A 14,263-nucleotide genomic window follows, 5' to 3' on the forward strand; every position below is an offset into this window, starting at 1 on the left:
ATTTATTTATTTGACAGAGAGAGAGATCACAAGTAGGCAGAGAGGCAGGCAGAGAGAGAGGAAGGGAAACAGGCTCCCCGCTGAGCAGAGAGCCCGATGCGGGTCTCCATCCCAGGACCCTGGAATCATGACCTGAGCCAAAGGCAGAGGCTTAACCAACTGAGCCACTCAGGTGCCCCGAGAAGTTTTCTTTCTAAGGACAGTTTCTTTTTTTTTTTTTTAAATGAATAATTAAATGAAATATCTAGTTAATGATATATATAGTATCACTCCAGACCTTGGAACTATTAGGAACTTTGAAAAGACCCAAGAAAATAAATCCCAAATAGACCTTAGACCCAAATGCTTCAGCAGCAACTACTTTCAATTTCGCCTGATGTTAAGACAGTACATAATATTAGACTTTAATTTTAGGATCAGTATTTAGGGCCCTTTTTTATTAGGATCTTGAACACAGCCTTTCCATGTGTGTTCTAACTGTGAGAGGAATGCCTCCCTCCCGTGTGCTTTATAGTTTGTCAGAGGCTTTACCAGAGCAATTTTTAGTATAAACAGACCTTTCAGTTTTGTTTTGTTTTACTACTCGTCGAATCCCTCTTCACAGGGAAAGCATCCAAATTATAGACACGACGCTGTACTCATAAACCCCAGTCCCTCTGGACACTGGGACTTTGTTTCTGGTAAAGCACATCTGTCTGCTTTCCCAGGGGTCCTCTCAGACCCTCAAGCAAATAGATCCATGGTGGGTCCTGCCATGGAGTCTGTCCAACACCCACAGATGTGTCAGAATCCGGAGGTGGTCGGGGACTCAAGCTGGCATCTCTGCCCACCACTGCCTGTTCTAGAGCCAAAGGGTGAACAGTGGTCAGAATCAGGGAGAGCAGCAGCTTCTGAGTCTCTAGAGCTATTTCTGTTCATGTGGCCACAGGCATTTCTGGTCGAATGCTGCCACTCACAGCACTCACATAAGATCTGGAAGCCATTTGGAGATCAAAGACACCCACAGACATCAGCAAAGCAAAGCTAGGGGCAGCATCTGGCTGTACAAAGGGTATTAACATACACTTCTATTTAAGAGCCCGGAGGCTTCCTGGTCGAGCTGCTGGCTGAAGAGTTGCTGAAGAAAATCCATGGCTTCACCATTTTGTCCACGTCCAAACCTGATTGGGTTTGGATCAGGAATGGGAAGCACCCTCAGTAGAATCAATGGAGTGTCCAGAGAGGAGTTTGTCAAAGGTTGGGAGATGAGGGCACCCTCTCCACCCTCCTCTTAGCACTCATATAGCAAGGACTTGGCCTTCCTGACTGCTCAGGATGCAGATGGGATCCCTTGAGGCAGTGAACCAGGGTCTGTTTCTGCTCCTCAGAGCACACAGCAGATTTCATGTGATGTTCAGCTTTGGAGTTCCTGAACCAAGAACAAAAAAGGCTACACTCCATTCCATTTCTTATTTAAGTAATCCCCCTTTCATCCCTTCCTTCCCTTTGTTTTTTCTCCTCTCTACGCTCCATCTTCTCACCTCCTCTTGCCATTCTTCCCTCTCCCTTCCATCCCCTCTCCTTCCATCTCCTTTCCTTGCTGCTGAGCCTCTTAGAATTTAACTTTAGTAGAGGTTGGTACAAGATAGTTTAATCTAGATTCTTGCCTCTTTGATCAGGGTCCCATGGTGCCTCATGACTGAGAGGAAAGAATGAATTCCTTTGGGGTTGATGAGTCTGAGCCCTGAGACATTTCTTGTAGCAACCCCACTATCAATTTCCCGTGGAGAAGCTGGACAAACTTCCAGGGTGAGACATGGAGGCAGAAACCACTGGGGTGACCCACTAGGGGTCACTAAGAGTGGGCTCTGAGAAGGGACAGGTCATGGAAGCCAGAAGAGAAACAACCTATGATCTAATCTTGCTTTCCACTTGTGAGTCCTTAGGCAAGTCACCTTCCCTCTCTGTGCCTCAGAGTTCTGTCTGCAAAAATTAAGATGCTGGACCCAATGGGCTTTTCCAGTGCATTCATTTTTTGGTCTCCTTTGTTATGCATTGCCAGAAGACTGTAGGCTTCCCACCCGCATAACAAATATTATTTTCTTTGATAAATGAACAGGCTTATAATGTCAGTGACCCTTGAAAAAACTTGCAAGCAGAGAAAAGGGAACAATTCCTGTTCACATCTGACCCTGGGAAAATGTCACACACACAGTCTCTGGCTCCTGCCTCAGTAGCTCATCTCTTACTGACATCACCCACTAGCTCCAGGAAACTCTCAATCTCTTTCTCCAGCGTGTGCCTGGGGGCGGGGGGGAAGGGGATCAATCTTCTTTTTAGAAACTCAGAAGATGTAGAGGTTGAAAACTGAATGTGCCTTGGAAAACAAGCAAAAAAGCTAGTATTTCTGAATATAGGCTTCTGAACATGTTTGGGAGCCAAGCTCAGATAAGCTACATTCTCAACAGAGGTTGTTTTAGATCCACTGAGTTCTAATGAGATCTTCAGACTCTCAGAAGACTCACTCCCTCCAAGTTTTATGGCAACAAAATTCTAGTGTTACCACAAGAGATCTAACAGTCCCCAGAGCTGGCTCTGTGATGGGACTATGACCAGTGTTTACAAAAAGTGGGGTCATCTGGAGGTGGGCCATGGGAGCAGATCAAAGATAATCCTCATTCTGCTAAGAATGCTCTTTTCACCACCTACTCTGTTCCCCCAGACCACAACTTGGGTCCTGATTGTTAAGTTCCCTCATAGGAGAGAATGAAAAAAACATCAGCCTCTCTGTTCTATGGCCAGTAAAGCCTTTGGAAATGGAAAACTAAATTCAGGAATTCATATGGGAAAATAATCACTGGTTGGTTGATTTGTTTCCTTGTCATCAGACTTGGTTTCTGTCCCTGATCATTATTACAGACAGTTCCCATGGCCCTGGCACGAGCCACACGTACGTGAGGAGGGTGGGGACCTTGGCCTTTGCTCCCCATCTATGGTGAGGGGCTTCCAAGAGCTGTGGGGAAAGAGGTGGGGCTCAGAGATTATTCCCATTTGGGAAAATAGAATGAAATACTAGGGCAAATTTCTGGTACTAGGAAATGCATTGTTGTTTCTAGTGAGGACAGTTCTCTGAGAAAGTGAATGGGGATAGAAAGCAGATGGTATTCCTGGTACTCTCAGTCGTAAGACGGACCAGTCTAGTCTCTTCTTTCTAAAATACTGCAGTTCCAAATTCTTCAGTCGATGGTATCTAGATAGCACTGGCAACAGACACCTCTGCTATTCACACTCCTGTAGCCCTTTACAAATCACACTTCTCATAATTTACTGCACAAGGAGATTAATGGAGACAGCCATTATCCTTGTCATTACACCTGGAAATCTTTGGGATGCAATGGGGTTGTCTTCCCATTTCTCTCTGAATGCTTTGTAATAATTGTGACTTCCCCAAACCTGAGGAGCTATGTCAATAAACCCTACTTTCCTTTCACAGGTGGGAAAACAAGACCAAATGACTTAATATGACTGGATGCTGCGGACCAGCGTTAGAGATGATACACCATCTAAAGCTGCAACTTTTTGGTATGTATTTGCTTTACTTTGAACCTCAGGAATGGGGAAGAATGGTAGACCTAGGTGTTATAATTTGGATCCTCCGGAAACTCCAGTGAGTGATCCAAAGGCACACAATTTGTAGTTTGAAATGGAAACTGAAGTGACTGGATAATGTCCTTAAGCACTAATGTGGGCAAGAATGTCAAGTATTAGAAAAACCAATGCTGGAACACTGGGGATGCAAGGAGGTCCCCTGAAGCCATGTTCTTTGAGTGACTTCCTGTCATGGCTGTCACCCTGTCCATTAAGGATTTATTCTTCAAAGACCGTGCTTCTCGGAACATTGCCCTGTCCCTGAGTGACTCTTCCCCGATGTGTCCTGGGCCAGATGGTCAGAATGCTGCTCTGCTACAGTGTGTGGAGACATCAGGCTATAATTGCCCTCACGAGTAATGACATGCCTGGACATACTGCTCACCTCAGCTCTGGTTGCCACAGAGATGATTTCACTGTCCTTTCCATTCCAGCTTACTGTTTTGCCCTGCCTGTCACCCCTCCAGTAACCTTCCTCTCCTCTCAAGCTGCAAGTCTCCCTCATGCCCTCAGACATGACAGACAAACAAGCATCTTCCTAGATGTATCTCAACTTCATAAGGAGGTGTCCATGAAGACAGTTTTTCCTCTGCCCCAAGAGAAATCATTCTCAACTTGGCAGTCTCCCTGGGTTATGTCCCCCCAAATTCCAAGACCTAGAGTTTTCTTTTTGAGGGATAGACCGCAGGGGAGAAAGTCTAAGAAATATATCTCCAACCTGTTCTTTCTTTCAGCTGTCCTACTTCTCTTATCAGAGAGCTTTGCAAATTTATGCCTACAATTTCTCCAGATATTCGTATTTTTTTTACCCACTACGTAAGTCACCAGCCTATTTGAATGACACAGAGTTCCTATTTCCATATGATATTCAATACAACTATGTATATATAAAACCTAATTCCATTTAAATTAAAATAGACATATATATATATTTGTAAAACTGAGAGACATTTACTTTTCACATTTTTAGTTCTTTTTTTTTTTTTTTAAAGATTTTGTTTATTTGACAGAGAGAGATAGTGAGAGAGGCAACACAAGTGAGAGTGGGAGAGGGAGAAACAGGCTTCCTGCGGAGCAGGGATTCGATGCGGGGCTCTATCCCAGAACTCTGGGATCATGACCCGAGCCGAAGGCAGACACTTATTGACTGAGCCACCCAGGCGCCCCACATTTTTAGTTCTTTGACTATAAAAGTAAGGTGTATATGTTAGAACAACTCAAAAAACATAGAAGGGTCTAAAGTCAAATAACTCTCTTCCCCCAGTTTCACAGTAAGAGGTACCAAGGGCGCAGTGCACACAAATAGATTTGTGGACATGTGTAATGTTTTATTCAAAATGTGATTACGGGCTCAGTTAAGTGTCTGCCTTCAGCTCAGGTTATAATCCCAGGGTCCTGGGATGGAGCCCCCTGTGGGGCACCCCACTCGGCGGAGAGTCTGCTTCTCTCCCTCTTCCTCTGCTGCTCCCTGCCCCACTCATGATTTCTCTCACTCACTCTCTCTCTAATAAATAAGATCTTTAAAGAAAACAAAACACAATGTGATCATACACCACATATTACTAGTCTTTAACTCTTTTTACTTGATATGACTATTCTTCTTTATTAATATACAAATCTTCCAAATTTTTCTGTTTTTTTAGTTGATTGATTTTTAAGATTAAGTAAGATATATAAAGAATATCTAAAGAGTAAAGACAATAAATGTACATTGTCAAACGTGAAAACAATGGAAAATGGGCATACAACAGAAAGTATCTTATCTTTCCTCAGACCTCTAGTTTCCCTTTCTCAGAAACCACAACTTTTAGCACTCCTGCGACTTATTTTGGAAATTTGGAACAATGGATATCTTTCAAATAAATGTCTACCTCACTTTCCCCCTTTCTTCATACTCATAGGTTAGAAAAACAAGGAAAATCCTTTCTTTTGTAAATGCTCAGGGTCTTCATGACCTCACAAAGCACTAAATAGAAATAATTTTTCAGGGAAAGCCACGAACCATCTGCAGCTGATAGAAGAGTGTAAGGATAACTCAGAACTGGAATGAGCCATGGCCATTACAAGTCTAGAGGACTGTGACTTTTTTGCAGTTCACTGACCTGGTTGAAATTTTCAAAGCTACAAAACATCTTGTCATAAAAATAAGCATATATGTGTTTGCATAAAATTATTGTGCAATTATAAAATTGCACAAATGTCCTGGAGCCTAGCCATAGGCTCCAGGTTAAGAACATCCCCTTCCTGTAGAGAGAGAAAGCTGAGGCAAGGTAGGTAAATATCACAGACAGCTTGAGACAGAGCTCTAATTGGAACCAAGGTCTTCTGACACCTAGTCCCTTACTTGGTTTAAATGGCGTGTCCATGAGGACACTGTGTTTAATCTTCTTAAATTTTTTTCTTTTTTCACTCTGTTTAATCTTACTCTCTAATCTATAAAGAAGTGAGAGCATTGTGCAAATGAACAGCATGGTGAATCGTCCTGCTTAATAGTCTAGGGGGGAGTGGGCTACATGGTGGTTGGATGATAGAATGTGTAATATGCCTGTTCAGTGTATTTGTCAGAGCTCCCCAGAGAACCAGAACCATAGGAGGTATGTTCTTGTGTGTGTGTATGTATGTATGTGTGTATATATATATATATTATATATATATATATATATATATATAATATATATATATTTATATATACATATATTTATTTATTTTAAAGAATTGGTTCATGCTGTTATGGAGTCTGGCAAGTCCAAAATCTGCAGGGTGGGCTGGCAGATCCAGGAAAGAGCTGATGTTACAGTTAAAGTCTGAAAGCCATCTGCTGCAGAATTCTTTCTTGCTTTGAGGTCAGTCCTTGTTACATGAAGGCTGCAAGTGATTGGATGAGGCCCAGTCATATTATGGAGGAGTAGCAATATGTTTTATTCAAAGTCTACTGAATCAAATGTTAATCTCATTCCCCAAGTGCCCTTCAAGTTGACACATAAAATTAACCATCATTGGGGCACCTAGACGGCTCAGTCAGTTAAACATCTGCTTTCAGCTCAGGTCATGATCTCAGGGCCCTGGGCTCCCTGGTCAGCAGAGAGTCTGTTCCTCCCGCTTCCTCTACCCACTTCCTCCCCCCACCCACCCCACCCTGCTCATGTGCTCTCTTGTAGGCATTCTGGCTCTCTCTGCTTTAAAAAAAATAAATAAATTTAAAAAAAAATTAACCATCACAGTGAGTCTTGTCCTGCTCTTTCTATCAGCTCTTTCAGACTTAGGTCATAACCCATGGGAATGTAATTGAGCCTGGAAGAGCATTTCCTGGAATTAGGAGATGCATTTGTATTATCCTCTGATGACAAAGCTAGAAATGTGTACTTTCTGGTACCAGCAACTCACTCTAATGAGTGTACATCTGTGTTCTAGTGAGGTTATACAGGAACTGGCAATTTTATACACAAACGATATTAAATTTGAAAACTTCCTTGGAGTCCAGAAAGTGTGCAGAAGTTCAGCATCCTGAACTTCTGCTCCTTAACAGTCAGGTGCCCAGCAGTTGTGTTAGCCATTGAGGAAATAGAACAGCTCCTATGTCAAGAAACTTACCGTTCCCTGAGAAGAATAGACCAGAAAATTTCCCTCCAGCTTTCCCTCCAGTCAATGCTCTGAAAAAAGAGTTTGCACAGAATGCTGCAGGAAGCACATTCTCAAGGATAGCTCCTCTCTCACAGTTCATTCCCCCTTCGTGTTTACTGCAAACACTTGCTTTTAGGACGGGCACACAGAGATCCCCCTGGCTGACTTGTTTAGCTTTCCTTATCTCTCTCCATCTTCTTCACCTTCAGAATCCAGTTTCTGTAAGTAAGGTGGTTTCACCAGAATAAAAGTGTTTCAATGCAGATTGGTGCAATGCAGATTGGAGAATGAGGAATTTGGGCCCGGAGTCTAATTTATCGCTACATCTGTGGAGGGAAGCCACATGGATTGATTTGGGTCCTCAGAAGCACAGCCCCTGGCATCAACATAAATAGAAGCCCCTTGAAGGAAGGCAGCTGGGTAGCTGATAGATTTCTGAAATAAGGGTTCTATTAATAAGGTCACTATGTTGTACTGTTATGTTAGCAATTATCACAGAGGAAGTTAGTCTGGGAGTAGGACCAGATTTTCCAAAGCTGGACTTGTAAATACCATGGAAGTAGACTTTCCTGTTGGTGATAGAAAGACTGACATTTCACAGCACACGTTTGTGAGTGCAGGTTGATTAGATTATGGTTTCAAGGGGTTTCAATTTCTGGTTCGCTGAAAGCTAACTTTAAACCACAGGTCCAAAATTTCACCTCTGATACCTTTGTGCTGTGCTAGCCCAGTCTCTGCAGCTGAGGGGAAGGTTCTAGACTGTGTTTACTATCTAAAATTAAACAGGGCTAGTACAGCACAGGCTGGTTATGAAAAGCCTAGTTCTGTCATCCTAAATTGGTTAAAAGCTCTTCTGAAACCTGCTATACTTTTCTTCTAGAAGAATTCATGCTCCAGTTCAGAATTTAGAAATTAAGCAATGGGTGTATTCACTGAATACTGGGAGCAAGAGAGTGTACATTTCTTATTTGCCCAAACTTGAAACAGAATGAACCAAACCTTATTCTGTTGTAGAAAATAGTCTCTACATTTCAAATAGGACCTAATATCTGGAACAGATTAAAGTAGTAAAAAGCTTAATGTGGTTTACTTTTGAGTAAACAAAATGAAAAACAGTTGTTGGAAAACAACCCTATTACCCAGAAAGAAGAGAAATGGGAAGAAAGTCCAATTAGGTCAACCCCAAAGAACTTTGACCTTACCTTATTAACTTAAACTGAAATCCAACAGAAGAACCGAAAATCACTTATGAAAATATTTATCATGGTAGTATTAGTTAGGTATGCATTTGATATTATTCAATGCATTATCAAAGAAATACTCAGACATCCTTTTGTTTCAAGCTGGCTAATTATCTACAAAACCAAATTTAAGACCCATTGCGGAAGAGTTTAGCAATGTTGAAAATTGGCTGCAATTAGCCAATTCTTTAAAAATACTGTGGAGGGCGCCTGGGTGGCTCAGTGGGTTAGGCCGCTGCCTTCGGCTCGGGTCATGATCTCAGGGTCCTGGGATCGAGTCCCGCATCGGGCTCTCTGCTCAGCGGGGAGCCTGCTTCCCTCTCTCTCTCTCTCTCTCTCTCTCTGCCTGCCTCTCCATCTACTTGTGATCTCTCTGTCAAATAAATAAATAAAATCTTTAAAAAAAAAAATAAATAAAAATAAAAATACTGTGGAATAAGCTTACAGGCAAATGGTCAAACATAAGGTTTAAGAGGGAGCAGGGACCTATGTGAAGTCAGTCATGATCTTAGTGTAAAAAAATATTATTCCTAAAGGTATTAAAAATCACCGAAATTAATAATTTCAAAACCCAACGGACATGCTCTTTTGCTGGGTGATGTAAGCAATAACATGAGGCACCATTTGTGATGGTGTTTAAACAGGGGTCAGGGATGGTTATATTGGCAGCTTATCCTTGGGAGTCTCTTAGTGCTACAAGAAACAAGGAAAGGGGTGATGCCAGAATGAAAAATGTTTTCTTTAGTGGTAAGTCTCATTAAAGTCTGAGGTGATTGGCTTTCTCCAACACGACATGAAAACACATCTCCGTGGCTCTGAGTATTGTGATTTAGTGGCTCAAATATTTTGGTGGGTGTGAGCCAACAAAGGACCAAAACAGGGTTTGTAGAAAAATATTAAATGGCTGGTAGATATGAATAAGAATGTGATATACTTTCTACAAATCCTAGTACCATAGAAATTCAAAACTGTCCTACAGACTTCCCTGCTTCTATCTTCAACTTCTTTTAATCTCGTTGGCTCCTTCCCTCAACTTATGAATGTGTTTAATTACGATTTCTTAAAAGCTTCCTTTAATATAGTTTATTGTTGTAACTTTTATTTTTTCACATTCCTATGACATGCAAGATTGGGATACTTTCATTTTATGTATTTCCTTATCTGTATCATTTTGAATTGACTGAAGTCATTGTAAGGGCCTATTCAGCCAGAGCAGCCCCACCCCGGTTGAACTGCCATTTTGCTGTAAAGCTTAAATTGACCTTGGCCCCCCACCCCCACCCCAGGAGAACTTACTTAAAAGCAAGTCCGGTAAACCAGTCCCAGGTAACAAAGTCCAAGTATAAGGGTGGGTCAGGCCAGGTGGAGGTGTTCAATCAGTGGGGGCGCATACTGTCTCCTAGCTACCAAGGAGTAGGGGCCCCACCCTTTGGGAGCCTTTTGGCGCCAATCCTAACCAAGGTGTGATAGGCTGGTTCAAATGTCTACTAGGGTAAATTGTAATTCAATTTGTCGCCTAGCATCACTGGAGTTTCCTGTGTGTGTGTTACAATCTCATTGGCCTCCTGTGTGTGGCCAGGCCCAACCACATGGCCTTTGCTCTATAAAAGTTAGTCTGGAAAGCAGGGAGGGGTCGTCCTTTCTGGAGGGGCGGCCCCGACCAGTCTGTTTGATGGTCGGTCTGATTCCTGATGCTTGGCGAAATAAAGCTTTGCTTGACCTTTGCTTTGTATCAGTCTCGCTCCTTTAATCACGGACCCATTATTGGGGTACCCAATTTTGGGGGGACCCAACAGTCATCTTCACAGTAATTGTTCTTGCTCAGGTCGTCAATGATTTCTTAATTTCCAACTGCAAAAATCGAAAATCGGTGGTTTTGGTCCTCAGCCCATTTGATCTCAGACACTAACACTTCCACAACCTCCTCTTTTAAAATCATCTCTTTTGAAATGCAGAGAACATTCTTTTTTGACTCTCTTCCTATCTCTGGTTCCGCAATCTTCTTTATGTGAGCTTTTCTTCCTCTTTCTCAGAGGTTCCTTCCCAGCCTAGTGAACAATCTCATTCCTCCCCTGACTTATGCAACTACCTGTTCTCAGCCCATGATTCCCAAAGTCCAACAACCATTCCTGTGTTGAAAGATCATTCACTGAGCAAGTTTTACATCCTAGGCACTGGGAATACAATGAAGACAAGGACCTTAAAGTTTAGAGTGGAAACAGATAATTCCTTTATAGAGGGATAAATGAAATTATGCTGAACAAACTATTTGAACACAGAAGATCACCTCCCTCAAGCTCCCATCTCCCTTTCAAACGTCACAGATATATCCCCAACATCTTCAGTGAAATATTTCTTTGTCACCACAAACTCAACATGTTGAGGTGAGAATAATATGTTCCTCCATCCTACACTTGCCTAGCACCTAAACCCTCAGTTTGCCCTGATACTTCCTATCTTGGTTAATAATAAAACCATACAAGCAGATGTCCAAGCATGAATTCCCATGTTTCTTTTTTCATCCCCTTTTCACCCTTTATATTCAAATAGTCACTCCCTAAGCATTTCTCAAATCTGTTTGTCCTTCTTTTCATGACATCTGACCTTTCCTTATTTTAAGATCTTTTCTTTTCTGTACTATATTATCCAGTCCTCTGAACGGTCTCCTTGCCCCTCAAATCTTCCCTTCTAATCCAAATTACTAGAAATAGCATTTTACATCTTAGGGTTGTTATTCATTTCATTCATCCAGACATGTGGTCATCTCAAAAATTGTTAAGCTCCTGTTAGGCATCATCCACTGTATAGGTACCAGGGATAGAAATGTGCATAGAAGCAATTCCTAGCCTTAGGAAATGCATGATTTAATGGGGGTAGGAAGTCATTAAACATCAGTATTCATAAATGTAGGCATTGAATATTATATTTAATATTTGAAATTTAAGACAAAATATGAATCAAGCCATTAGAGAAATGTAAACAAAGAACCCAAGGATTTGAGAGGAATGAGAAGTGAACTGCAGTTGGCAATCAAGAAAGCTTCTCTACGGGAGAAGTCTTGTACTATGTCTTACCCTCTATTAGGGATTCTACATGGGGTTTTCCAAAAACCTCTCTTAGAATCCCAAAGGTGAAACAGATTAATATTTGTTTAGAAATTACTAAACAAGGGACCTGGGTAGCTCAATGGGTTAAGTGTCTGACTCTTGATTTTGGCTTTGGTCATAATCTCAGGGAAATGAGATCCAGCCCTATGTTGGAATCCACACTGGGTGTGGAGCCTACTTGGGATTCTCTCCCTCTCCCTCTCCCTCTTCCCCTCCCCAACCCCCTTGTGAATGTGCTCTCTCTCTCTCTCTCTCTCATTCTCAAATAAATAAATAAATAAACAAATAAAAATACCATTCCAGGAACTGTAAGATATAACACATACAATATTCATTTAATATTTACAAAAAACCTATGAGATAGATGATTTTCATTTCCATTTTACAAATGAGGAAACTAAAGTTTAAATAAGTTAATTAACGTGGCTGACTTCATGCCCCAGCTAGTAGCAAAGCTGGAGATGGCACTCAGGGCCTACTGACTTCATTGCCCTGGCTCTCTTACACGTTTCTCAAGAGGCTTATCCCTAAGAGCCACGGCATATAATAAAGAAGAGCTTGGATTATGGCAAACATAAATGAGGTGTGTGCAGATCCATCACAGTCCATATGGGAAACAAAGGGCACATTCAGTGAGGTCATTGAGTGATGAGTAAGAGAAACACTTATGAAGTCATAGGCAGGAGTACCAAGCCATTCATAAGGAATGAATGGCAGAATACTCAGGCTTAGTAATGGAGGGATACCTCTCACTCCCAGGGCCAAAGGGGCAGAGGAAGGGAATAGTCACCAAGACCCAAGGCAGAGAGGTATGTGGAGAGGGCCACCTGACAGATGAAGGATGCTGCCAACCAGTAGTGACTCTGCAGATGGAGAGCCACGGGAATGACTGTCCTGACCCACTTTCCACTCAGCCTCTCATCTCTGCATTGGACAAACTCAACTGGAAGTCTGGGAGCGAGGTAGATCTTGGGAGAGTCTGGCAAATGAAAGAATGAGGGACACAGGAAAAAATGGAATAGGCCATCATGGTACCTTCCCTGAGACTATGCCATGATATTGCTGCCATTCCTTCATACAACAATGAATCTTCAAACTAACCTTCAGATGGAGTCTTTTGAGTTCTAGGACTGGGTCTCATACAACTTTCTATTCCCAATTTCTAGAATGAGGCCCAGTAGATTAACAGGCTCTCAGTGTATGCTTATTGAAATGACTTGAATTAATAAAGGAATTGTATTGCCTGGTAGATATAAACCTAAAATATTTTAGAAATATAATTTTCATCTGGGAGGGAGGGTACTCCCAAATTTCTCAGATTTTCAGACTCACAATAGGACTAGAAACTGGATAAAGGTTTGAACAAAATGTGGATAACTCAGAGAACCTGTGTGTGGCTGTCAAGAATGATCTGTCATTTTAGACACACAGTTTGATTGATTCCTCATGAGGTTGCCCAGGAGGAGGGCAAGGAGGCCGACTCAGCATTATTGCATCTTTATTCGCAATCACGAACACATGCAGAAGAGCAAAGATGATGCTGTCAACACCTGCGTGCATAGCGACGTGGAAGATTCCAACACAGTGCGTGTTGCTGTAAACAGACCCTCCAAGCAATGTGTGGTGAACAACGTATGATAGATCCCTCTCTCTGCCACCCACACATTTGTCTTAATGGAAGACCCTTCCAACCTCTCTGTCTCTTCGTCACAAGAAGTTATTCAACAAAATTAAAATCAGAAAGGTCTAGATCCAAAGGCCCTTATATGTGTTTTGTTGTATTCTTTCTTTGCAGCCGAGGAAACTAAGACCAACATACACTGGCGGAATGCCTTACTTGCATTATACCTAACAAAGACAGCATGTTCAATCCCTTACCAAGCAAACAGGTGTTGCACGAAGTCTGACCTTTGCTTTTCAAAATCCTTTGGCTGATGGCAAGTGTTGTTCTCAACCAGAGCCTAATTTGTCTGAACCTCAGTTTCTTTATTTTATAAGAAAGAGTATCATAATAATCTCCAAAGGTTATAATGATAAAAGTGAGTGGATACATATAACCTTAAAATGCACTAAAATTCATTGAGTTATTCACCAATAAATGAATGATGCTCACTGGTGGCCAACTCTACACTCCTCCACTCAGGCTTTGGAGACCAGCTCCTCTTCGAGGATTTTGCTCTTGAAAGTTTTCTTTTTTCTGTTTCATCCCCCCCCCCCCAAATAAACTTTTTATTTTATAGTGGTTTGAGATTGACAGAAAAATTGGGAAGATAGTTATGGAATTCCCATGAACCTCCCATTCTGTCTTATCAATTTTTCTCTCTCTTGAGGACCCTTCCTATCAGTGGACACACATTGTGCATCCCATCTTAAAACAGAATGACAGCGTCTTCTCCCTTCACATCCCTTTTCAATTATTACTCTGTTTTATAGGAGAGAGCACAAGTAGGTGGAGTGGCAGGCAGAGGGAATGGGAGAAGCAGACTTCCTACTGAGTAGGGAAGCCAGTGTGGGGCTCCATCACAGAACCCTGGGTTCATGATCTGAGACGAAGGCAGATGCTTAACCAAGTGAGCCACCCAGGTGCCCCCCCCCACCTTTTTTTCTAAAGATTTTATTTATTTCTGAAACCATTCACACTTTTTCCATCTCCAAACATAACCATTC

The 14,263-nt window shown here is 41.9% G+C and overlaps 1 protein-coding gene across 1 annotated transcript in view; it reads left to right on the plus strand.

Moving 5' to 3' along the window:
- The first annotated feature begins 3,539 nt into the window (after positions 1-3,539).
- PCTP (phosphatidylcholine transfer protein) overlaps positions 3,540-14,263 on the plus strand; it is a 105,422-nt gene continuing 94,698 nt past the window's right edge. Inside the window, exon 1 of the mRNA XM_047707441.1 lies at positions 3,540-3,561. The gene's annotated coding sequence lies outside the window, so the exon portion shown is untranslated. The remainder of the gene's footprint in view (positions 3,562-14,263) is intronic.

The sequence above is a fragment of the Lutra lutra genome, chromosome 16 (assembly GCF_902655055.1).
Source record: "Lutra lutra chromosome 16, mLutLut1.2, whole genome shotgun sequence".
Classification (NCBI taxonomy): Eukaryota; Metazoa; Chordata; class Mammalia; order Carnivora; family Mustelidae; genus Lutra; species Lutra lutra.